Source organism: Cynocephalus volans, chromosome X, assembly GCF_027409185.1.
Source record: "Cynocephalus volans isolate mCynVol1 chromosome X, mCynVol1.pri, whole genome shotgun sequence".
NCBI lineage: Eukaryota > Metazoa > Chordata > Mammalia > Dermoptera > Cynocephalidae > Cynocephalus > Cynocephalus volans.
Window position 1 is genome coordinate 13072328 of NC_084478.1, and position 27916 is coordinate 13100243.

The following is a 27916-nucleotide window of genomic DNA, read 5'->3' on the forward strand; positions in this document are numbered from 1 at the left end:
TCGCTTCCCCTTTCAGAGCAGCAGCCCTTGCTCCTGCTTGAGAATCATGACCCCTCGGATCCTCGACAGGAATTGCTGTGAATGTCACCCTCAGACCGAAATATGGCTGGAGTGTTTTAGATGGAAAAGTTACTGCCCAGCCAATTTTGAGACCCTCCTGAGTAAGAGAATCGTGTCTCCCAGAATCTCTGGGGCATGCGAGGGACGTTGAGACTCTTAATTACAAATAAGCCAAACCAACTTGAGTTAGGCTGTCAGTGGTTCTCAACTGGAATGATTTTTGTCCCCCCAGGGGACATCTGGCAATCTCTGCAGACATTTTTTGTTGCTACCGCTTAGGGGGTGGGGTTGCTACAGGCGTCTAGTGCACGGGGGCCTGGGATGTTACTAAACAATTTCTGAAAGGACAGGCAAAGGACAGCTCCCACCACTAAGAATTATCTAGCCCAAAATGCCAACAGTGCCTGTTTGAGAAACCCTGGCCTAAGCCAGAGAAGTAAACAAACAAAACGGCACCTATTACAGGAGTCCTGGGGTACTTCACAGAACATAAGGAGAAGTCGAATCAGTCTCTGTAGTGGATTGAATTATGTCCCCCCAAAACTCCCTGCAGCTTGAATTGTGCCCCCTAAGTTTTATGTATTAGAAACTTAGCCCCCACTGTAACTGGTAAGAGGGTGGGAAATCCTGTTACGGTTATTGGAAGGTGGAGCCTTGAAGAGGTGACTGGATTGGAGGACCGTGCAGTGGTGGATGGATTAAAAGTGGTGGTCAGGGGTGTGTTTCTGAGAGCTTGCTTTAAAAGAAGAGAGAGGAAAGTCTGTCTTTCTCTCTCTGTGCTCTCTCTGCTTCCACCATCTTGCAGTGTGAGACCCCTGGGTCACTTTCGCCACCACCAGACGGACTTTGGACTTGCCAGCCTCAGAAACTGTAAGCAATAAATTTCATTTTCTTTAGAAATCACCCAGTTGGGCTGGCCCGTGGCTCAACTGGGAGAGCATGGGTTAAGTCAAGGGTAAAGATCCCCTTACTGGTCACCTTTAAAATAAATAAATAAATTAAATAAATCACCCAGTTCAGTGTACTTTGTTATAAGCAACAAAAACAGACTAATAAAAAATATTTTTAAAAAACAGCAGACTAATACAGTCTCCAAAAAAGAATATTTTTTAATATTTCCATTGCTTATCCATGATCCTGGGCAATAGAAGTAGTTCACGGACATTGACCAAGTTCTCCTGTATTGTATGTATGACTTACCTCCCCAATTCCCAGTCTCTCAGGAAAGAATTAGATTCATCCAGCTCTGGTCAGAGCCTACTCCTATGAACTTCAGCTGTGGCCAGAAAAGCAGGGTCGTGTGGAACAAAGGTGGCACACAGAAGACACTCCATAAACATCTCCTACGTGAATGAATGACCATGGCTGCCGGCGGCCACTCCTGTGAGTTGTGATGGTGTTCGTAGGGAGGGGGCGGAAACCCACAAAGAATCCCTCACATGCGGCCTGCAGGGTTATCTGGTGTTAACTCAGGCTCATCCTGTCTGCTTGGTCACTCTCCCCTGCCCTCCGAGCATTCCCGTGAACCCCCTGCACCAGTCATACAGGCAGCCAGGAACACAGGTTGTTTGTGCTAGTCCATTTCTGTTGTTCATAACAGAATATCTGAAATTAGGTAATTTATAGAGAAATGAAATTCATTTCTTAAAGTATTGGAGGCTGAGAAGTCCACGGTCCAGGGAGCACATCTGCTGAGGGTTGCCTTCTGTGTGCGAACTCTCTATAGTGTCCCATGGTGACCAGGGTGTCACATGGCAAGAATGGGCTGAGCAAGAGAGAGCTGACCTGCTCACTTGCTTTCCTTGTAGAGCCATCAGAACCACATCCATTACTCCATGAACAGCTCAATTCATTCACAAGGGTACAGCCCTCACAATCTAATCATTTATTAAAGGCTCCACCTTTCAAATATTAAAATTGGATTTCCTATACTCAGCACTGTTACAATGGGGGTCAACTTTCCAATACGTGAACTTTTGGGGAACACATTTAACCCGTAGCACTCTTGTCTCCTGCAATTTCAGCAACCCCCTGATCTCCTGAAAGCCAGGAGCCATGTTCTTTGACCTTCATTCCCCCAGCCAGCCCATTCTTCCAGCACCTAATTCCCTGTATTAAATCCTCCCTCTTTGAGACCCCCAGAGTTTTCCTGATTAAAACTGACTGACGTAGCAGAGACGGTTTCCGACACTCCTGATTACACACTTGATTATCTCATGTGTGATGACCTGTTGGAGACCACCTCAGACCCCAGAGGCCTATCTGCTTCCTGCTAGGCCTATAGTCTCTGCAAAGCGGGGCTTCTCAAACTTCAGTGTGCATCCGCATCCCCTGGAGGGCTTGGTACAACACGGTGTCCTGGACTCCAGTCCAGCGTTTCTGATTCAGCAGCTGTGAGCTTGGAATGCCAATTTGGAACAAGTCCCTGGGGACCAACTGCTGGAAATCATTCCTAACTAGAGTCTTCCCACTTCTACCTAAAGCACAATCACTTCAAACACCTGAAGGAATTATCAGTACTTTAAAAAAACAAAACACTAACTCTTCAGTGATTACAGATAAAGTTTGTATCAAGACTGCTACAACTAAGGCAGCAGTGCTGTGCCGTCCTATTTCCTAACGTGCTACCAGCGCCGAAGGTTTTCAACATCGCCTTTGCACCTCCCGTGTTAATGACGGCATGGGAACCTTTGCAGGCACAGGATAAATGGACTTTTCAAAGTCAAGTGTGATACTTGATTTTGAAGTAGGAAAATTCAGCATAAATTCAGCCCATCCAGGCAACTTTTTTGTTGATATTTAATGGAGAGCAGCAAGAGGATAGAATCAGGCCAATCCGTGGTGGGAGAAACAAGAAGGCAGAGACGAGGCGAGAAAGAAATTCAGTTTCTAGAAAATGAGCAGAACAACCCCTGCACTGGAAACACTGTAAGGAAGCTTGAGATCAATGGTCCATGTTCAAACAAAGTCTACTTTACCACAAGGCACTTTTCTCAAAAAGCCTGGTTTTGCAAGCAAACAGGTTGGTTTCTCAGCCAATCTGTTGGCATAAAGCTGTGACAGGATCAAAAGAAGACGTCCAGTCAAAAGGAAAAATCCACCAATCCAACCACTAAACATGGCATGGCCGTATTCCCACTGGGACACGTAGGTGGGGAGGTCAGAGCCCCAGGACCTCTGCACAGTGGCATGGGCATGTAAGACACGTGCCTAGAGGCTTTACTAACTGTCTAAGAAGTAGCTGAATGGGCCCCCACAGCAGCCCCTGGCCTCGCTCACTATCTGAAAAGCAGGTCAGCAACTCCACCCTTGCAGACCAGCTCCTGAACTGCAAAGGGAAGCACGACCTCACATCAGGCCCCAAGAAATGAGATGTTGGTAGGACCACTGGCAGACCCACATTCAGCTAGTTGAGCCAAAGCACATCCATGCCTCTGACTGAGAGAAACAGCTCAGCTGTCGTGTCCCTGGAAGACCGACTCCTGAGTCTTAGAGCCATCACATGCACGTTCATCTGAGTGACAAACAGCTTGGCTGACATGCCCCCGGTGGGCCCACCCTGGGTCAGAGAAGCAGCACAGAGACCCTGCCACTGGCAAACCAGTGCCAGAGATCCTGACACACCATATGCCCACACCCCCATCCTGAGAATCAATGCAGCAACTACATCCCCAGTGAGCCAGCTCCTGAGACAACTGCCCCACAGGGTGCATGTGCACACACCCAACCTGTGAACTAACCCAGTGATATCTCCCCATATAGCCAAAGCAATCCCAAGCAAAAAGAACAATGTGGGAGGGATCACACTCCCTGACTTCAAAATATACCCCAAAGCTATAGTAATCAAAACAGCATGGTACTGGCACAAAAACAAACACACAGGCCAATGTAACAAAAAAGAGAATTCAGAAATAAATCCATGTACCTACAGCCAACTGATGTTGACAAGGGAGCCAAGAACACACATTGGGGAAAGGACAGCTTCTTCAATAAACGGTGCTAGGAAAATTGGAGATCTATATGCAAAAGAATGAAAACTAGACCCCTCCTTCTCACCATATACCAAAATCAACTCAAAACAGATTAAAGACTTAAATGTAAGACCAGAATCAACAAAACTTCAAGAAGAAAACATAGGGAAAACACTTCAGGACACAGGTCTGGGGAAGATTTTATGAAAATACTTCAGAAGCACAGGGAACAAAAGCAAAAATTACCAAATGGGATTATATGAAACTAAAAGCTTCTGCACAACAAAGGAAATAGTCAACAAAGTGAACTGACAACCTGTAGAATGGGAGAAAATATGTACAAATTGTGCATCCAATAAAGGATTAATATCCAGAATATACAAAGAGCTCAAATGACTCAAAAGTAAAAAAATAAATCATCTGATTTAAAAATGGGCAAAGGAACTCAATAGACATTTTTTTGAAAGAAGATATACAAAAAATGCTCAACATCACTAATCATCAGAGAAATGCAAATCAAAACTACCATGAGATATCATCTCACCGCAGTTAAAATGGCTATTATCAAAAAGACAGAAAATAAAATGTACTGACCAGGATGTGGAGAAAGGGGAATTCACTCATTGTTGGTGGGAATGTAAATTAATACAACCGTTATAGAAAACAGTATGGAGATTTCTCGAACAACTACAGATAGCGCTACCACACAATCCAGCAATCCCACTGCTGGATATGTGCCCAAAGGAACGGAAATGAACATGTCGAAGGGACACCTACACTCCCGTGTTTATCGTGGCTATATTCACAACAGCCAGGTGTTGGAAGCAACCTAGATGTCCTTCAACTGATGATTAAATAAAGAAAATGTGGAATATATACACAATGAAAATCTACTCAGCCATAAAAAAGAATGAGATTCTGCCATTTGCAGCAACAGGGATGAGCTTGGAGAAAATTATGTTAAGTGAAATAAGCCTGGCCCACAGAGATAAAAAAATACCACATGTTCTCACTCATATGTGGAAGCTAAACAAGTTGATCTCACAGAAGTAGACAGTAGAACAGTGGTTACTAGAAATTGGTGGGGAAAGGGCCAGGGGGAAGGGGAGAGGGTGGTCAGTGGATACAAACTAGTATAGAGTTAGGAAGAATGGGATCTAGTGTTCAACGGTAATATAAGGAGGCTACAGTTAACCACAAAGCACTGTGCGTCCTTGAATAGCTAGTCAAACTCATGCTGAATGTTCCTAACACAAAGGAGTGACAAATGTCTGAAATGATGGATATACTAAGATCCTGATATGATCATTGCCCACAGTATGAATGTACCCAAATATCATTTTGTACTCCATAAATATATTCCATTCTCTTGGGTCAATTAAGAAAAATAAATTAAGGAGGCTGGCTGGTCTGCCCATTTGGTTAGAGCATGGTGCTGATAACACCAAGGTCCAGGGTTCAATCCCTGTACCAGCCAGCCACCAAAAAGAAAAAACCATTTTTTATTATAAATAATGAAAATAAAAAATTGAAATAATACCATCTATTTTGTCAAACCACAATGGAATAAAACAATAAATCAATAACAACAGGTGCCCTGGAAACTGTACAAATACATGGAACTTAAACAACTTGCTCTTAAACAACAAACGGGTCAAAGAAGAAATTAAAGAGGACATTTAAAAATTCCTGGAGACCAAGGAAAATGAAAACGCAACATACCAGAACCTATGGGATACAGCGAAAGCAGTTCTGAGAAGTTTCCAGCCAGCAGCCTACAAAACAAAACAAAAAAGGCTGACTTGATACTGAAAGAACTACTGTACCCTGCCCAGGAGAGTTCAGAATCTTGAGTTAAAGGTAAAGTGAAATTTGGGTGGTTCTGTTGTTTCTTTGTATTTTTATGGATTTTCTAATTTTTTTTAATGATGAGCATGTATTCATTTTTGCAAATAATAGTTATAAATATCTTTAAAGAACACTGCTGAATTTTATAAATTACTCTACATTCATAAAGCATTCTTCCATTTCTCCACCAGGTGACAGCAAAAGCACATCAAATAGTAGCAAAAATACTTTCCGAGTATTTGGTCTGGAATTGAATACTGCTGCTAATTGCTCACATGTTTATTTTGACATGTTACTGCACAAATGATTCACTGCATTGTTTATTTTTCTGGTAAAATGACTATATATTCATTGTAAACTTGGTATATGGGAGAAAAACACAAATCACCTATGTTGGCACTACTCAGGTATAGCCGAGGTTAACAATCTGACATTTATCGTCATGGTTATAGATATGTGATGGAGAGCTGGCTGGCTAGCTGAGCTGCTTAGAGCACAGCCTTATAACACCAAGGTCAAGGGTTCAGACCCCATACTGGCCAGCTGCCAAAGAATAAATAAAGAAAGAAAAATATCCTGCAGGACAGAGGTACGGGAGTGGGAAATACCTGCAAAGGATGCACGGTGTTCCATCCTGTGGACACATTGTAACTTGTTTAACTGATATAAATAAGTACTTTCAGGTGTCTTTATAATTTAACTGTCTTTAAATTATAAAAGTTTTCGCATATAGAAAATATACACAGAAAAATGTTGTATTCCCTCAACTAATCACTACCCAAAATTGATACTAGTTAATTTTTTGCCATCTTTGCCTCAGATATTCCAAAGAAATCATGGTTTACAGGCACAATTGAAGGGTCCCTCTATTCAACTAATTCCTATCCTTCCATTCCAAAAGTAACCTCTAATATAAAGTTTGTATTTATCCTTCCTATATTTGATCTCAGATTTTAACTAAAAATATGTTCCATAAACAATATAGCATTGTTTTGAGTTCTAAAATTCCGCACGTAATCATAAGTGTATATCCTTTATTCACTTAACATTATGATTTCAAGACTTACAAATGATCATATAGATTTAGCTAATTTTACCTGCTCTAAGGTAAATTTATAAATATAATTTATTAACACATTCCCCAGTTGCTAAGCATTTAGGTCGTTTCCAGTAGTTGGAGATCAGTGCTCTTGTGATGGAGCAGTGCGGGCGCGTTCCTCTAGGGGGCGCACCTAGAGAAGAACTGAATGTGAAGGCCTGAGGCGTTGGGATTCCCAGGAGTGGCTGATGGAAAAGGATGAGGCTCCTCAGTTCTACGAGATAAGGCCGAGTTGTCCTCCCACATCACTCCGCTTTCCAATTCAGCCAGTAGTAAACGAGAGTCCCACTTCCTCACATCCTGGCCACCACTGTGTGGTAGGAGACGTGGCTTAAGCACCTTTGAGGTTGAGCATCTTTTCGTGCTCACTGGCCAGCAAGGTTTTGTCTTTTGTGAATTTCCTCTCCAAAGCCTTTGATTATCATCCCGTTGGGTTCTTTGTGTTTTTCTTATTGATCTGTACATTTTTTGTACATTTTGATTCAGATAGGGTTTCTACAGGAAGCACGTGGCATGCCCAAACCAGGTAATTTAAGGAGAGCTTAATAAAGGGACTGTTTCTAAAAGCATGGGCAGGTTCGGTACCTAAGGCTGGCAACAGTGGCAGTGCTCAGCACCACAGGCCTGAAGTGGCAAGGAGTGTGTGCGGTGACAATTCTCCCTGGATTTCTCAGCATTCCTGCAGGGTCTGGGTGTTTGGAGCAAAAGGCACTAACGAGCTTTGCTCGAGGCAAAACCAGCCTCGGGAGCTAGACAGAGGGACCTAATAAAGATAGGGACAATCTCCCTCTTCAGAGGCATTCCAAGCCTCTAAAGCCTGCTCCTTCCCCTCCCGGGGAGACTTTGGCTTGCCTTCCAGTGATGCAAACCTAGAGACCTTTCTCCTCAGCCCCTGAGGGGTTTAGTGGCATTCCAGGTAATGAGTCCTCTCTGGAGGGAAGGACCTGCAGGCCATTAGTAGCCCTGACAAAAGCTCAGATCGGGGTTCCTCTCCAGTGGGGCAACCCGTGCTCCTGCAGGTGAATGCCTGGCCCTCCCGACATGGCCTGTGGGAACTGGGGTGTTGGGTACCAACCCAAGACGTTGCTTGGGCTGCTGCTTTTTGCTGTGAATAATAAACAGTCTGCGTCTCTGACCAGGGCTCCAGGGTCCTGACTCTGGATATGAACATGAAACCGGGCCAGGCTACCTTGTTAGCTGGCAGGTGGGGAAAAGCCTCAGCCCCTTCTCAATTTCTGACTTCACGGGAATGAGCAGAGCCCTAGAAGTGAACTGTACTAACAGGAGCTAAGCTTTGATGGAGGGACATAGCCAGCAACAAGCTCATTTTTATGAGGCCGGCAACACCCTGATACCAAAGAGAATAGAGGTTACCAGGGCTAGGAGGAGGGAGAAATAGAGAGATGTTGGTCAGGGGGTACACAGTTCCAGTTATGCCAAATGAGTAAGTTCTGGAGATCTAATGTACAGCATGGTGACTATGGCAACAATACTGTACTGTACACTTGAAATTTGCTAAGAGGGTATATCCTGACTGTTCTCATCACACAGAAAGAAAAGTATGTGAGGTGATGAATATTTAATTAGCTTGATTGTGATTATTTCACAGTATGAAATTTCAATCACCAGGTGATTATTTCACAATGTATATCAAATCATCAAGTTGTATACCTTAAATATATACAATAATTTTTAATACAAAAAAGCTTTCAAAAATCTCCCAAAGAACCAGCAGCACTTTTTCAAACAAGACTACAAAGGCACAGGCAACTAAAGATAAAATACATAAATGGGACTAATCAAACTAAAAAGCGTCTGCACAGCAAGGGACACAATCAACAAAGTGAAGAGACAACCTAAAGAATGGGACAAAGTGTTTGCAAATTGGAACACATAAGGAACTAAAACAACTCAACAGCAAAAAACCCAGATAACCCAATTAAGAAATGGGCAAAGGACCTGAACAGACATTTCCCAAAAGAAGATATACAAATGGGCAACAAGCACATGAAAAAATGCCCCAATCACTAATCACCAGGGAAATGCAAATTAAAACCACAATGAGGTATCATCTCAAACCAGTTAGAACGGCTATTATCAACAAGACAGAAAATAACAACTGCTGGCAAGGATGCAGAGAAAAGAAAAGTCTCCTACATTGTTGGTGGGAGTGTAAATTGGTACAGCCACTGTGGAAAGCAGTGTGGAGGTTCCTCAGAGAACTGAAAATAGATCTGCCTGAGCACCCAGCTATCCCACTACCGTGTATATACCCAAAGGGAATGAAATCAATACATCAAAAAGTCACCTACACTCCCATGTTCATCACAGCACTATTCACAATGCTCAGAGATGGAATCAACCTGAATGTCCATCAGCGAAGGAATGCATAAAAAACAAACAAAAAAACCCTGTGGTATAACCACAATGGATTACTACTGAGCTATTTTTTAAAAATGATATCCTATCATTTGCAGCAACATGGATGGAACTGGAAACCATCACGTTAAGTGAAGTCAGGCACAAAAAATAAATACTGCTTGATCTCACTCATGTGGAGTTAAAAAAAAAAAGTGGTTCTCATAGAAGTAGAGAGTAGAATAATGGTTACCAGAGGCAGGGGAATGGGTGGTGGAGGAAGAAGGGAAAAATGGGGGACTAATGGGTACAAAACTATGCTGTCTATCATAAGTGAATCATTGTGCAGTATATGCGTGTATTGAAACAGCACACTGTACCCCAGAAATACGTACAAATAAATGTTAAAATAAACAAACAAACAAATAAATAAATAAATAAAATATGCAAAAAAAAAAAAATCTCCCACACGTCATTCTTTTGCATTTAAATGTTGATCAGCTTAGAGTTTACTTAGCTGAGAAGTGAGTTAGGAATCTATGTGAGGTAGAGTGAAGGCTAGCCTGTTTTAGAAATGAGATTCCAAAAATTCAGTGACTTAGAGTACAGATCTCACAAAGGGACTAAGAGGGACATTCCAGATCAATGGGTGCCATGGTTCCAGTCACTCAGGGATTCAGGTGCCATCTTGTTTCTCCTCTGTCTCCTAGGGTGTTGTCCTTGTCTCTAGCTTGATGCTGGGGTGCCCCACGTGGAAAATACATTCGCACTACCACGTTATCACATACCAATTCCTCAAACTATGTACAAATTTGAGTCCATTTCTCCTTAGTCTATCTGCTTATTAATGCTTGACTGATACACTTTTAAGATTATGCTAGCTTTGCAGTGTGTTTTAATATCTCACAGACTGAGTACACCTTCCCCCACTTACTCTTCTTTTTCAAAATGTTTTCTGACTCTTTTGCATCTTTCTTTTTCCACACAAATGTTAAGATAGCTTATCTATTGCAGAAAATATGTTCTCATATTTGAGATTTTCTAAAATTTGTAGATAAATCTAAGGATTTCCTATTCAAGCGTTTCCATCCGTTCAAGACTTCTTTGAGTCCCCTAGTCGTGTTTTAAGTTTATTAAATATACATTTTGCCTATTTCTCCTTAAATTTTTAAGTGCCGATTTATCTGGGTATAGAACTTTAAATGATCAGGTATTTCCTCTTAGCTGGTAGAAGATATTATTTTACTGTTTTTCTGCTTTTTTTGTTGCTTATGTGATTCCTATTATCAAACAACTTCATTTTCATCTGTAGGTGATTCTATTCTCTCTGTTGCTGTTAAATTTTTCTCTTGATTTTGTGTTCTGAAGTTCTAATATGATATGTACAAGTGCATATTTGTTTTTGTTTATCTACTCTGAGAATTCACGTCTTTCATCAACTCAAAAAATCATCAGCTGCCATCTCTTCTCTATTGCCACTTCCACATTCTCTCTATTCCTTCCTTTGGAACTCATTAGACATGCGTTGGAACTTCTCATATTATCCTTTAAGTCTCTTCAACTTTCATCTTTCCCACTTTTTAATCCCTCTGCAGTACATTCACGGTAATTTTCTCTAATCTATGTTTCTAGTTCACAAATTTTCTCTTTAGCTCTTTAACCCACTCATTGAGTTTATTTCAGTGACAAACTCTTTTCCCCTAGAAGTTCTCTTTTGTCCTTGCTAAATTTCTCGTATAGTTTTGTTGTTGTATCCTGTTATTTTATTATGGTTTCTATTCCTTCTTTCATGTTTGGAATCAACTCAAACCATTTATTTTATGGTCCTTTTTAGATGGTTTTATTATCTTAATTTCTCAGGCTACTAATCCTCAAGTGTGTTGTGTCTGCTAACTCTCCATTATGGTAGATAATTTCTCAATTTTAGCAGGACTCTTCCTCTTGTGGGAGCCCTAAATGACCTGGGTCATGGAAGAGCCCTTGCCATGGGTCAAATGTGGACCCTAAAAGTTCATGTATTGTAAACTTGATCCCCATTGTAACAGTGGTAAGACAGTGGGAAATCCAATTATGGTATTTGAAAAATGTGGCCTTTGAGAGGTGATTAGATCATGAGGACTGTGCCCTTGTGAATGGATTGATCCATTTATGGAGTGATGGGTGTGGTTCTGATGGCTTTATAAGGAGGGCAAGTGAGCAGATTAGCTCTCTCTTGCTCAGCCTATTCTTGCCATGTGACACCCTGCACTACTGTAAAGACTCACCACCAAGTAGAAGGCCCTCATCAGATGTTTTTCCTGGACCCTGGACTTCCCAGCCTCCAAACCATAAGAAGTAAATTTAAATTCTTCAGAAATTACCCAGTTTCAGATATTCTGTTATAAGCTACAGAAATGGACTAATACAGCCTTGTAGTGTAGATGGCCTTTGTTTCTGTCAGATACACCAGGGGCTGGATGGGGCCAGGTTTTCCATTAATTTCCCATGTTGGAATTTCCATGCCGCAGGGATAGTGTGTGTTCAGTCTCCATAAATGTGTGGCACAGGCTTGAGATTTTGTTTTCTCATAGGATTGTTTCCCACACCCTCCCGTGGGGTGTCCACAAGAAACAAGCTTTTTTGCTACTTTCCTGTGTAGATGACAAGTTTAACTAGTCCTCCCATTCATGAAGAAGGTAGTTAGTCCATGTCCCAGCTTTATGATAGGGTCTCAGCTCCATCCAGCTTCCCGTTTGGGGGGGGGTTTGGGGGAGGGGGGATGTCAATGTTATATCTTTCATTCCTATACTGGGTATTAAATCCTCAGCCCCTAACTGTGAGTGTCTATGTTGGGATAAAATCACCTTCTGACCCAGGAAAGTGAGGCTTCTTTCCAGCTAGTGTGTGTATTTCATATTTGTATTATACTTTATACAACATGTGTATGTGTTTGGAGAAATACGGGGAGCATGGGATACATTACCTCAATCTGGCCAGTTGCTACAACTGGGAGTGGAGTCTGTTTTCAATTTTTCAATACTATAAATAATGCTATGATGACTCTCTTTGCCCATTAATCTTATGAATATCTCTGGTTATTTTCTTTGGACAAATGCCTAGAAATGGTCAAAGAGTGTGAACACTTTTAATATATATGTTGCCAACCCCAAAGAATGCACCACTTCACCTTCCCTGAGAATTTCTGTTTTTCTGTGCCCTTGCCAACATTTGAAAACTGTTTTATAAAATCATCACTTAGTTAGACAAAGAAAGAGAATCTGAAAACAATATTTTTTACATTCTTAACTGGTTAGAAAAAAATAAAAAGAAGAATAAAATTTTGTGACATGAAAATTTTATGAAATTCTAATTTGAACATTTATAAAGATAGTTTTTTGGAGCACAATCATATATACATTTGTTTACATATTGGGTATGGCTGCTTTCAAACTACAGTGATAGAAATGAGTCGTTGTGACGGACACCTATGACAAGCAACACCTAAAATACAGTCATGTGCCACATAAAAACATTTTGATCAACTACAGACCACATATACGACAGTGATCCTATAAGATTATAGGGTGTATTAGTCTATATCATCTAGATTTACATAAGTACATTCTATGATGTTTGCACATCAACAAAATCACCTAACAACACATTTCTCAGATGTATCCCTGTTGTTAAGTGATGCATGACTGTATATACTCTCTGACCATTTATGGAAAAGGTTTGCCAACCCCTGTTTTAGGTAAAATAAGCCCATACACAAATAAACTGTGGTATGTCATACAGTGGAAGACCATCATTGAGACCAAATGTACTACCACTACACACAATGACACAAATGAATCTCACAAACGTCAAGTTGAGAGAAAGAAGCCACATACAAAAGAATACACGTAGCATGTTGTAGTGGATTGAATGTCCCTCCAAACTCATTGGAACTTGAATTCTGTCCCTCAAGTTTTAGGTACTAAAAACTTGGCCCCCATTGTGACTGTTAAGAGGGCGGGAAATCCTATTATAGTCATTGAAAGGTGGGACCTTGAAGAGGTGATTAGATTGTAGGACCATGCAGTAGTGAATGGATTAAAAATGGTGGTCAGGGGCATTGGTTTGAGAGCTTTAAAGAAAGAGTGAATGAGCAGTTTAGCCTCTCTGTTCTCTTTGATCCACCATTTTTGCAATTTGATACACTGACATCACTGTTGCCACCACCAAGGCCTTCACCAGCTGTGTTCCCTGGACTTTGGACTTCCTAGCATCAGAAAGTGTAAGCAATCAATTTTGTTTGATTTATAAATCACCCAGTTCTGTAGTATTTTGTTATAAGCAACAGAAACAAACTAATACACGTGTCCCATTGATATAAAGTTTAACAACAGACGTAAGTGTCCTCTGCTGACAGAAGTCAGGAGAGTGTTAATCCTTTGAGGATGGGATAATGACTGGAAGAGGCCTTGAGGGGGCATCTCAAGTGCTTACCCAGGTGCCAGTTATGTGAGTGAATTATACCTGTAGGTAAGTTATAATTCAACAAAAATTATTGAAAGAAAAAAAGTTGGGGGTGGGGTGGAGAGCACTGCTTGGCCTCATCTGACTCCTTAGGAAGTCCTCTTAGCTTTGTTCTGTGATGAACAGGAAATAGGTTGCCATCGTAAAGGCCTAAGTATCAGTTTCTGATACTTATTTCTGTGTAACAAATCACCCCCAAAAATAATGCTTAAATAACACTGTATTATTATTTGCTCATGATTCTGTGGGTCAGGAATTCAGGCAGGGCTCAGCTAGTTGGTTCTTCTGTTCCATGGGGCATTGACGACAGTCGTGCACTGGGCTGCACAACTGCCTGGGATGAAAGGTGTAAGAAGCCTTAAGTTACATTGTCTGACACCTCAGCATTCCTTTCCATGTGGCTGGCTTGGGCTGCCTAACAGCATGGTGATCTCAGAGTAATCAGACTTCTTACATGGTGGCTGACCTCCAAAAGCAAGAAAGTGGATGTGCCCATTCTCTTAGGCCTGGGTATGGAAGTCCTACAACTTCACTTCTACCATATTATATTGGCCAAAGTAAGTCCCAAGGCATGTCCATTCAAGAGGGGAGTTAGGCTTCACCTGTTGATAAGAGGAACAGAAAAGCATTTGTGGCCTTCTTTGATCCACTCAGGACTTTCCGTAGGGTGATAGCTGAGCTAGTTGGCCCACTTCCTAGGGCCCCTCGGTTGCTAGGGCCTCCACTGATTGCTGCAGATAACCCCTGCCCCTTTCCATATCATGGGAGACTTCTGCTGAACCATTAATGTAACATGTTTATGTTCCCATCACCCAAGTGCCATCTGCATTAACTTCAATAACAAATACACACATAATTTAATAATTTGCAGAGACAATTTTTAAAATAAATTGAATTGGAAACTCAGCTTTTCATTTCAAACAAATAAATGCTACTATGTACTCTGTTGAGCACAAAATTCAAGCAACACATCACTGAAACAGTAATTACTATCACCTGCACCCTTGTCTAGATGTTTAAAGGCCATGGGAATCACCTGAGGATTTTGTTCTGTAGGTCTGGGTGAGGCCCAAGACTCCCCTGAGACTCCCCATTTCTAATGTGGATGCTGATGGTGCTGCTCTGTGGACGCTATTGTTGGGCACAATCAGACCACAGTGGACTTCAACCGGTCAAAGCTCAGTAACTTCCAAAGCACATACAGGCTGCAAACAGGGTTATTTGGACGTGCCAACAACACTTTCTAGCTCAATTGGCATAGAGTTAAGCTGGTCCTTTATGTTTTTATTTTTGTTTGGTGGCTGGCAGGTATGGGGATCCGAACCCGTGACCTTGGTGTTATCAGTATCATGCTCTAACTGTATGAGCTAACTGGCCAGCCCCTTGGTCCTTTATAAGGAGCGTAGATCAGTTGGTTATTGATGAAGTAATTTATTCAGATGACAACCAATCTCTGTCTCCCTCTCTCTCTCACACACACACACAAATCTATCAATGGGAGAGAATGTGACAAGGGCAGAAAATTAGATTCAGATTATGCAAAAACAAGAAGACAAACACTTTAGGAAGAATGCAACTTGTATCATATCAGGTCTTGTCGGCTCTAAGCAGGCTCTGGAGAGCTGAGCAAGGTTTCTGAGTTTGAGTAGAATTTATCTGGTAGACAGTATCGGTATTTGATCATATTATTGACACAGGGTTGCAAAGATGGATTTGTGTTTTTTTTTATGTGAGCACGTTAATTTGGACATTGTACAGCCCTTCAGAAGCATTGTTTGTGTACCTCAAGAGTGTCATGTGTGTATGTGTGCACAAAAAAGATTTATTCAATTTCACAAATTTGATGGCCAATTTATCTGTTACAAGTTCAATGCCTACTTTTTCTTTAACTTTAGAATTCAGCCTAGAAACCTTGTTATTCTTTTCCTTTTTTAACTATATTGTAAGTCTATTATTTATAGCAACTACTTTTAAGGAGCCTTCAGAAAATGATTGATCCTGTTTGCAAACTTAATTCAACACCTTCATGCATTCTACAGTACATTTAAAAATTAGCATACTGCATTCGGTTCTGATTTTTTTGTTTGTTTTTCTTCTGACCGGTAAGGGGATCGTAACTCTTGGCACGGTTTTGTCTGCCCTACGCTCAGCCAGGGAGTGAACCGGCAATCCATATAGAGGATCCGAACCCGAGGCCTCGTCGCTACCAGCGCCGCACTCTCCCGAGTGAGCCATGGGGCCGGCCCCGGTTCCTTTTTTAATCACTTCAGTTGTCTCAGTTAACAGATGCATTCTCATGTACACAAATAACTCTTTTAAATCCAAAGAATTGAATTTACAGAGTGAAACTTAAGTTTCTTTACGTGTTCCAATACTGCCTATAGAATTAGTTTTCAACTAAAACCGTAAGTTTAAATTACTCAATTATAAATTTTACAGTGACTCCCAAAGCTCAGAAATTCTTTTAAACTTTAGAAATGCATCAAATATCAATCATACACAGGTTCCTTCTGCACCCCAAATATGAATCCTATAGCTTTGATTCTCTTGAATGTTTCTATACTTTTCCTAAATCCTCCTAGAGCTGAAAGATTCGCCCCTATTCTAGATGATAGTTACCATCCCAGTAACTGAGCCTGTGGGCACACACAAGATTTGGGCCAGACCTTGACTACGTTCTTGACAGTGACCCTAATGGGATACATGTGCCCTATTAATAATTGCTCTATCCATAATGCCATGATTCATGGGAGGTGGTTTCAAGGCCCCTGACCCTTACACATTATTGATTCTTCTAGGCACACATGGGCATTTATAGGGCTGACAGCGTTAATCACTTGATGGGATTTTGCATTTATTTGGCTCTCAAGATATGTACTTTTTCCTCTAGCTCTAAAGACCTTTGCACTTAAAGGAATCTTGTGGTAGGTAAATGTCCTTTCTAACTGTTCATAATGACCTTTGGAATCCATGAAATCTTTCTAGAGGCGTTGATTAGATTTGGGGTTAGGGGAAGGTTTGCCTCGGAAGTGTGGGTGTTTTTTCTCTACAGGCACATCATGTGTGGTGTCTCTCTTTTTGTGATGTCATCAAGAACGAATTTTTTTTTTGGATATTCCAAATAATATTTAATTTTGGCTATCTCACATGGCTTTGTCTGAGCTGTGGTCACAGCTTTGAAGGTTATTTGATTGACAAGAAGATGTGATGTATATTGTTAACAAGATAATACCTTATTCATTCAGCAAATATATCTTGATTATCTGTTCTTTGCAGATATACTGTGGAGAATAAAACACATTTTTTTCCGTCTGTTGCATCTTGCCCAGGGTTTCTCAGGCTCAATACTGTTGACATATTGAGCTGGATAACTCTTGTCGTCCAGCACTCAGTACGAGGTTTAGCAGCCTACAATCAATGGCCTCTGCCCACTGGATTCCAGTAGCACCGCCCCTCCCCCCTCCCTAGTCTTGACAATCAAAAATGTCTCCAGACATTGCCAAATGTCCCTAGGAGGCAAAATCACACAAATAAGCACAAATACAAACTTGATGGGGGCTATTGAGGGAAATGGTGTGGTACTATGAGAGATAGCAACAGACAAATCCTGGTGTCTTCGTCCATTTGGGCTGCTATAACAAAGTACCATAGACTGGGTAACTTAAAAACAACCTGACATGTGTCCCTCACAGTTCTGGAGGCTGGAAGTCTGAGACCAGGGTGACAGCATGGTCGGGTTCTGGTGAGGGCCCTCTTCCGGGTTACAGACTGTCAACTTCCTGCTGTATCCTCACGTGGCAGAAAAAGAGCAAGCTAGCTCTCTGCCTCTTCCTTATATGAGCACTAATTCTATTCATTAAGGGCTCTACCCTCCTGACCTAATAACCCCCAAAAGACCTCACCTACTAATAACACCACATTGAGGGACAGGATGTAAATATGTGGATGAATTTTGGAGTGACACAAACATTCAGTCGGTAAACACCTGGTGAGGAAAAGTGTCTCTGAGAAAGTGGTTTTCAAGTTCTGATCCAGCCCAGGAGTCACCAAATGTTTTCTGCAAAGGGGCAGAGAGTAAATTTCATCAGCTTTAGGGAACGTGAGGACCGCTGTTGTCTGTATTTCCTGGAAGCTGGTAATCAGATTCACAGGTTTTGATCCCATTCAGGTTGGACTTTTTTGCGAGACTGCATCACAAGTGGTGTGTCTGTCCATGGAACCACATCAGGTCTGGCCATCCCTCTTTTGTGATGTTGGCAGACATTGATGCTCAAAGCTGAAATCCAGTCAATCCTTGGAAGTTCTATTCCTTTATTTTAATCCTAATCCCATCACTCCTTTAAAACATCTAGACTTGGTTATTCAAAGGTGAGTATATACTGCAAAAAAAAGAAAAAAGAAATTAAAGCAAACAAATTTAAGTTTTCTAGTATTGGAAAAATAAACAAACAAAATAAAATGATCTAGAATGCTTCTATAAAGAGATACTTCCCTCATCTACACACAGACTGGGTAGTCAGGAGTCCAAGGCAAATGAGCACATGGCAAATAGGAACATTGCTGGTTTGTCTCTGGTCTATACTGCTTGTTGGCTGTTACAGTCTACGTAACACACTCATGGAGTGAAGCGTGCCATACATGGGGCCTATAGGTTTGGCGAGATTTCTGGGGGCTGCCGTGGTGGGCATCTGCTTTGTGGGATTTCCTGGCACTGACTGGGACTCTGTGAACAGAGTGCTGTAGACTCTTGCCCCACTGAAGCAGCGGCAGGAACCTGGGAGCAAGGTGCCAGGTGTCCGAGTTTCCCAGGGCCACCGTAACAAAGTACCACAAACTGGGGGGCTTGAAACAACACAGCTGCATTCTCTCATAGCTCTAGAGGTCAGAAGTCTGAAACCAAGGTGTCAGCAGGACCATGCTCTCTCTGAAGGCTCTAGGGGAGAATCTGTTCCTTGCCCTTGTCTTAGCTTCTGGCGGTTGCCAGCAATCCTTGGCATTCCTTGGTTTGTGGCCACGTCACTCCAATCTCTGCCTTCATTTTCACACGGTCTTCTCCCTGGGTGTCTGTGTCTCTTCTCTCCTTCCTATATGGACACCAGCCACATTGGATTAAGGGCCCACCCTCCTCCAGTGTAACCTCATCATAACTAATTACACCTGCAAAGACCCTATTCCTAAATAAAACCATATCCACAGGGGTTAAGACCTCAACCTATCCTTTGGGTTGGGGCACAATGTAACCCCCAACACCAGGGAACCTGGGCAGTCAGGGCGAGTGGAGGTTCTCCCCACCAGCAGGGTTAGGCTGACCCTGGGGAGATAACTGGGCTGCCAGAGAAGGCTTCGGCAACACATGGTTTGATTTGCACAGATCATTTCCCCCAAAGGATCCCCTCTGCTGTTGCTGAAAATTGCTGTCCTTTTGGAATTTTCAAAGGACACAATGACTAGAAGTCAAAGGTATAGACAGGGCTGGCTTCACGGGCTGCCACTTGTGCAGTCACACAGGGCCCCATGGAACAAAGGGCCTGCACTTATGTTATTGCTCTACTGTCGCCATCTTGAAATTCTTCAGAGTTTTTGAACAAGTGGTCCTGCATTTTCATTCGGTACTGCAAAACGTCGACCACAAATTATGTAGCCAGTCCTGGCTAGGGACACTGGGCAGGGGAGATGCATAGGAAATGAAGGCAAAAATCACGCTCTGCCTTCAGTATGGTTGGCCTGCAGCTGGCTTTTTGTCCCGTTCTACTTCTGTGCCAGGGAGTTCAGACTAAACTTCACAACGACACAGCTTAAAGCTGAGTCACAAACAGAACCAGGCTCTTCAATGTGCTTATTACGCAGAGCAAGCGTGAAAGCGGCCTGGTGGCTGGCGTAGGATTCATTACCTCTCAAGTGATAAAAAAATTCCCTACTGATTACGAGGTGAGGCAAGGCAAACACTGTTCAGACGGCTCTTTGCATCAATATCATAAAATCAGTTTTTCTAGATGCCTGCACCCCCGTACTTTCCCCTTCTGTGGGATCTAATACAATGCTTCTCAGCCTATGGGGTCTGGGGTGGGCGTTTCAATGAGCCCTGCTGTGACACTGCTGCTCCACCCCCACACTGTGAGCAGAACCAGGAGCAAAGAGTGACTGCTTATAAAGTCAGGCAGTATGGTGGCTAATTTTATGTGTCCACTTGACTGGGCCATGGGGTGCCCAGATATTTGGTCCACCTTTATCCTGGGTGTGTCCATGAGGGTGTTTCGGGATGCCATTAACATTTGAATTATAGACTGAGTAAAACTGCCCTCTCCAATGTGGGTGGGCCTCGTCCAATCAGTTGAAGGCCTGAATAGAACAAAAAGGCTGAGGAAGAGGAAACTCCTGCCACCTGACGCTTTGAGCGGGGACATTGGTCTTTCCGTGCCTTTGGACTTGAACTGAAACATCAGCTCTTCTTGAGTCCCAAGCCTGCTGGCTTTTGGATTGGAACTACACCATCAGCTCTTCGGGTTCTCAGGCCTTCAGACTCAGACTGGAACTACACCATTGGCTCTCCAGTTTGCCGAGCACACATCTTGGGACATGTCAGCTGCCATAATTACATGAGCCAATTTCTTATAATCTCAACCTCTCTCTCTCCTATTGGAACTGCTTCTCTGGAGAAACCTGACTAATACAGGAGGTCACCTGGGATAGCTGAACTTCAGTCTCAGGGCTCATGCTGTTTAGCACTATCTAGATACATTCTCTTAGCCTTGTTTTCCCACTGTGAAGCCTAGGGAATATAATATTATCATAAATTACACACATTCTATTGGGTTTCTCAACCTCGGCACCAGTGACACTGGGGGCAGATTGTTCTCTGTTGTGGTGGGCTGTTGTGTGCACTGTAGGGCATGTGGCAGCATTCTGGCCTTCACCCACTGGATGCCAGTAGCACCCCTCTCCCAGCTGTGACAAGCAAAATGTCTCCAGACATTGCCAGATGTTCCCTGGGGGACACAATCGCTCCTGTCCCAGCTGAGAATCACTGATATATAACAACCATCTCAGGGTTGTTGCTCTGTGTGAGGATACCCGTGTTCAGAAACTGTTCCATTCATGCTACAAAAGAGACTCATTTGTAACCCTAGTGTCCCTAAATGAAAACAACAAAAAAACGATTGCTCATTTCTGTGTCAAATAAATCCTCCTTCTTGTCTCTGCAAGCCTGAGATGTCTGAGCTGCTCTGCTTGACTCATAAAGCAGAGGTTTGCAGTTTTAAGAATGTGTTTTTCTATATGCACAGGGGACCAGAATCATAATCCTGAACAGGAGAAAACCAGCTCGGAGGAAGCATCTTGCAGCGTGCTGGCTCACAGCAGCTCCTTCTTCCTGAACTGACGGCTCACCTGGAATACACTTGAAGTCAGCTCATTAGCCTTTTGGTGAACAGAACCCATGGGACGGGAAGGAAAAGAAGTAAAAGACAGCACTGGGAGGGGAGACCTAGAGAGGAAAGAAGTGGGGGACTTCGAATTTTCTAACTTTGAGAGAGAAACTGATCTAAAATTGTTTAAAAATCTGAACTTGAATAACTCAGGGACAAATCGAGCCTGCCTAAAACATGACAGCCATTCATCAATTCCAAAGAAGACGCTGTTTTGCAATGAGCACCCAGACAGAGCACAATAAAGCACTAAAATGAACCAAACACAGACTGGCTGGCTCAGCCACACAGCTGACTCTCCGGGAATACCCCGCATCTCTTTCGAGTGGAAGATTAGAAAATGAGAAAAACCTTCATCTCAAAACTGGACGCGTCTCCACAAATCAGGGAAGCCTTACTCGAGACAAGCCCTCCCAGGCTCCCTTTCCACACACGAACGCTAAACAATGACTTTTTGGTTACAAGTCAAATGAGAGTCTGAAATTTATGTTTTTGCATAAAGCAACAAAATAAAACATCAGAGAATGACCCCACCCCACCCTCATTCCAATTCCTGAGCCCGGGGAGAGGTCTCTTCCGGCATCAAGACAGGAATAAACAGACAGCTCTTCTGATCTCCAGGGCTCCTGCATCTGCATTATTGAAATAAACGACATGCACCCGTAATTGAGTAATTATTTCAGCATTTAAAGAATGCCAAACAATGAACCATTTCTTCCTCAGACCCAATCCGGCCCATTTCCGTTTTCCTTTTAGCACAATGTGAGAATTACCCAACGGTATCACTTCCTAGAACATTCTGTGGTTGACACAAGGTGGGCAAGACTTCTCTGGCAGTATTTCTTTCTCTCATTTTAGACTTGATGATTGCAGCCTTCACAGATTTTCCTTTTCTAGAAGCTTCTAAAGTATTGAAGGTGTATAGATCCCATTTTGTACCTTCCTTTTTAAAATAAGTTCCCCTTTGGGGAGAGGAGTGGGGAAAGAAGGCAGAACCTAATAGAGTGAAAATCTTCAAACTCTGTCCTTGCATGTTGGATTTACTCCTTAACAGGCATTTTAAAGAAAGTATTCTGTGGGCTGGACGGCTAGCTCAGGGGTTACAGTGCGGTGTTATCACACCAAGGTCAAGGGTTCAGGTCCCCATACCGGCCGGTAGCACAAAAAAACAAAGTATTCTGCAAGTTTCCATCACCGCCTTTTAACAGCTTCGGAAGGGAATTTCCCAGCGGGTCGGGTAGGAAGAGAACAGAAGTATTTCCATCTCCTTTACCCAGAGCCTAAGTGGATTCTTTCCTGAGCTGTTTCTCCATCTGAGATCGGATGGGAGGATGGGTCACAACGACGTTCACACTTCGGTTGTCGGCAGGGCTGTGGTTTTAATGTGTAGGAAATAAAGAATGCAGAACTGTGCACTCAGTTAAGACTAGAGACTCCTTTCCCCGGCAGTGTTTTGTGTGTGCACGGGGTTTTCTGTCCACCATGGAAAGCCCCGCTTGACTGTAAGAAAGACAGGCCTTATCCTCCCTACCAATTACACACACACACACACACACACACACACACACACACACACGACCTCCCAATTTACCGCAAAGCTAGGGCGTCCCTTCATCTCCTACCAACTTCTCCTTCACAACTCCACTCACAAGTCTTTAAGGACACTCAGCAGACGCCTGTTCCAAGTCAAAAAGGGCTAATGGTGTAATAAAGAGGTCTCGGTCACCCCAAGTGCTGGCCTCTTGCTCTCTGCTTCAGCTCCTTTTAGGAAGACAAATGCAACGGCCCCGCTCCGGTTATCTGAGGCAGAGTGGTCCGGGGGCGGTGGGTGGGCACGTGGATTAAGCTTGTTCAGGGAGGGTCTCCACTCTGTCTGCCTCGCATGCCCCGTCACACTTTCTCCTCTACTAATGTGCAGATGAAATTAGGAATACCCACAGATGTTGTCGTGACATTACACGAGCTCGTATTTGCTAAGTGCTTGGCCGAGAGCAAGCACGTAGGAGACTATCTTAGGTCGGGCTCCCTACAATGGGTGCTTCTAACAGAGGTGGGGGTTCTCGTAGAGTGACTGATCGTGTACGTGAGGCAGGACAGCACAGGGGAGGAGCTGGCAAACCTACGATTTCGGGAGAAGTCTAGCCTCAGCCCGATCCCATGGGGACCTCTCGAGTGTGAAGGGCACCAGTGTGTCCCAGCAAGACAAGGGGGCTGGGCTGTTATACTGCACAATCAATCCCTGGGGGTGGGTGTAGCCTCTCAGACATCTCTTGTCAGTGTAGGGTTATCCTCATTATCCTCTGGAAAAGGCAGCCTGACATAGCCAAGGGGGTTCGGGGGGGTGAGGGGGGCTGCAGCATCTGCTGCACAGATCAACAACGGTTGGATGACAGCATCTCTGCATGCTAAGGGGCCAGAGCTCAGAACTCAGGAATCTGAACACCTGAGCCTCAGTTTCCTCATCCAAACCATCTTCCCTTTGGTCTCACAAAGCCTCCTCTGAGTCCCAGCTTGAGGTTGGCACCCTGGCTTCATTTGTAGACAAGTCACAATTGTACTCTAATTGTACAGACTCCATCCTGTTCTCTGCAGCAGCCCAACACCCAGCTCAATGTCCACAACGCACATTTGCCACCAGTATGAACGTGTAGAGAAGATCTGTCAGCTTCAGCGACGCTCCCCTCTTTGGGCTCCTAATTGGATGCAGCGTTCCTGACCCCTTTTCTTCATCTGATGCTTTTCTTACCTTGTCTTTCCTTCTGTGAGTCCTTTGACATGTGGTGGACGTGTTTCTCCCTCTCTACTCACCCCTCTCCACAGAGGTTGGTTTCACTCCAATGTGCTCCAGCCCCATTCAGGATTTGGGATAGATCTGTGCCCCGATCTGTGACATCCTGAAACAACAAGGTGCCCGAGAGGGTGGGAATGCAGCTTCACAATAGCCATGTTGGGTGGTAAGGTGACTACTCAGTGGGCAGGAAGGAATGGAAAAGACAGCAGTGGCAGCCTCATTGGCGATAACTCATGCCAATCAGAACGGAAGGTGTCAGAGCAGGGACATCCAGCCCTTGGGATATACTCTGGCACATGCAATATCACAACATATTTGCTTTTTTGACTTTCCCTTGGACGCTTAATTGTTCATGTGTAACTAAAAGAACTCAAGTGGTGGAATTTCTAGCACAGATCATGCAGGTAGGGGTAGATGGTACTTGGGGAGCAAGGAAGTTTCTGTGTTGTAGTGGGAGGTGAGGAGGAAAGATTCCTTGGATAGTCTCCTGGCAGCCTCACATTTTTCCATCTTGTTTTTCTTGGGGTTTTTTTGGTGGTGGGCGGGGAAGAGGGATCGAACCCTAGACCTTGCTGTACAGTCTTCTTTACTAAAACAACTTTTCCCCTTGTAAAAGTAATATTACCATTTTGCAAAGGCTCTGGAAAGTAAATAGCTTTTGCACAATCCCACCGAAGGAACGCAAACTACAATGAGCATTTTGAGACATTTTCTTCGAGTCTCTTCCCCTATGTATCTGCATTTGGATCACTGTTAGACTTTTTCCTAGACCTTTTTCTATCACTTGAACAGTGTTTGAAATCCTCTCTGATACTTGCTGGCATTTCCTGGCATAACGTCTTACCGCCAGGGCCTGGAGCACTGCAGGAGCTGGGGGATCTGGAGCAAGACACAGCTTCAACTCTGGGCCTTCAGTGTCACCAGCTATGCGACGTGAGGGGAACAGAAGTTACCATACAGGTTTAATGTTTTAGGAGCTGACCTGGCTTCCTCCCGAGCAACTGCCTACTTGGATTTCTGCTCCAGCTGTCAAACTCTGGGATCCCACAGACTGAATGCAAGAGCTCAGGGAAGGTCGAGGGGCCCCCGCCCAGAGTGGGAAACCGGGGCCCGCCCTTCTGGGGCTCTCCGGGCAGGGACGCGACGTGGCCACCTGCCCAGATCCTCGCTTCCAGGTGCGTCCTCCCGCCCCCCCCAAGAGGGCCGGCTGCGCGTTCCTCCTGCAGCTACCGAGCTTCCTCGGCCTCCCCTCAGGGACTTTACCCACCTTCCCAGGACCAGCTTGGGGGATCGGGAACCCCAGGGCGGAGTCCCCGACCTCCACGTGCGCAGAGGGGAGGACCCCAAACATCCCCGGCCCGGGAAGGGGTCAAGCGAGGTGACCGCTCTCCCCGCCGGGAATTGTTTCGGTCCCAGGAATCAGCCCGGGTGGGGCGCCGTCCTCCCCGCCCTCCTTCCTGTCCGCGGTGGCCCGGGGGCGGGCGGACGCGGCGGCGCCCATCCTGGCCCGCGTGCGGTTTCCCGAGGCCGGTGGAGGGGGTGGAGCGGGAGGGAAGCGGGAGGAGGGAAGCGGGAGGAGGAGGCCGCAGGAGGAGGAGCAGCGGCGCGGGAGGGATGAGGGTGAGGTCGGGCAGCGGGGAGCAGAGGAGGAGCCCCCGAGGGAGGCCGAAGGAGGGGAGGCTGAGGGAGGAGGGGTCAGGAGGAGGCGGAGCAAGGGCGGGGGAAGGAGCCGGAGGCGGCGGGAGGAGGAGGAGCGGCTGACGGGGCGGAGCGGCGGGGCGGGGCGGAGGTGGAGCCTGCGTGCGCCCGGCCCCGCCCACCCGGCCGGCCGGAACAAAGATGGCCGGTCGCGCCGCGGGAATGGAGGGGCCGGCGGCACCGGCGGCAGTGGCGGTGGCTCTGAGGCTGTGACTCGGCGTGCGGCGGTGACCCGGACGACCCGGGCGGAGCGGGCGGCGCGGACAGCGGCGCGCCAGGCCGGGCGAGCGCCGGTGCGCGGGCGGCGGGCGGAGGATGCGCCGGGCGCGGCGGGCGGCTCCCGGCGGCCACCCCCGCGCCCCGGGCGCCGGGCCTTAGTACTGGCGGAGGAGGCGGCGAGCGCGGGGTGGTCGGGCGGCGGCGGGGCCCGCGCCCTTATGCCGTGGCTGAGCGGCGGCCGGCGGCGACAGCCGCGGGAAGCCCCGGGGGAGCCGCCGCCGGCCGCGCAGCCCCAGCGGGAGCCCCCGCCTCCGCCGGCGCCTCCCGCCGCGCACCCCACGCTCCCCGCGCCCTCTGCGCCGCCGCAGCGAGTCCGGGAGAGCGCCGAGCTGCCGCTGCCCGCCGGCTGGGAGGAGGCGCGCGACTATGACGGCCGCGTCTTCTACATCGACCACAACACGCGCCAGACGTCGTGGATCGACCCCCGTGACCGGTAAGGGGGCCGGCGGGGGGCGGGACCCGGCGCGGACGCCAGCACCGGGACCATCGGCCGGCGACGCCGCGGATGCGCTGGCGACACGTCCCGGCCAGCGAGGGGCCGCCAGGAACCCTGGGGCAAGGATCGGGACGACCCCATTCCCGGGGCCAGGGCCAAGATTGGGACACCCTTCCTCACCTGGCCCGGTGCGACGATCGGGGCGTCTCCGTCCCCGGGCCCGGACTCACCTGGAGTCCCCATCCCTTGGACCCAGGGAGAGGATCGAGGACACCAGGAGGCCTGCGGGTGTGGGCGAAGATCTTGCTTGCCCGGGTCCCAGGCGAGGATGTGATCGCCCCCGTCCCCCAACTTCCAATATTCTTACTCCCTGGGCTCTGGGTGAGGATCACGGTTCCCCCTCTGCGGGCCTCGAGTCTCTGGAGCGCAGAGCCCTGGCCTCCTCCTGGTACCCCGCCGCGGGGCGGACACACTGACTCGGTTCCCTCACGTCACCTACTGTCCGGCGCCTGGGAGCTGGGCGCCTGGAATTTCCTCTCCCGAAGCTGACAGATGGGCCACTTTTTCTTTTTCTGCGGCGGCCTCGCCCCTGTCTGCCCCGGGACTCTGCGGCCCACCGCCCCGGCTCTGGCCCCGAAGGCGTCCCGGCTCCCCGGTGGCGAGATGAGCTGTCACCTTGGATCACAAACGGGCGCCCGGCTTCGGGGCGCGGGTTCCTTGTCCGGCCGACTCAGCCCGGTTTCCTTCCAAAGCCTGGTGCCAGACGGGCAGTTTAGGGGTTCTCAGCCCTTTTGGAGTTGGGAGAGCCTGTTCCCAAACTCTGTTGGTTGCTCTTTAGCGCCTTAAGAATCAAGTGAGTTAAAATTTTGTTTGAAAAAACACTTGTGTAGGGCGGCCAGAATGGAATATGATTAGTCCCATATGCTTTTGGAGTAAACGAAAAACAGTTGTATTTTAAGTTTCCTTTTTGTGCGACCTATGCGTGGGGCACGGAGTTGTCTTATTCATGTAAATAAATACGATCAAAGTAAAAAAACTGATTCTTCTAAAAGCACTACCAGATTTCATTTAATGAATTTCACGAGATGAAGCTTTTCCTTAACTTTCTGCTCTCCTGTCTATGGATTTCAGTGGTGCAACTGCTATTAGAGAGTTGTATTTTTGTGGAATTGGGAGTTCTGTTGAAACCAAGTGTTTCCACTGGTTATCTGATATCTTGTCCTCCCTAGAGCAATTTCTTTCTCCCGGGGCCTGAGTGCCAAAAAGGAAATACTGCAGGCTTCCCAGTGATTTCAAGATTTGAAGAGGCGCAGTGGGGTGACATTGTGCCTGCTTCCTCTACCTGCACAGGAAAGGCAGCGTGCATGGCATTGGCATTTGAAAAGGAACTCTTGAGGAGGGACGCTGTGGAATCCTTTGAAGGTTTATCTGGGTTCAGATAGGGAAAAACGA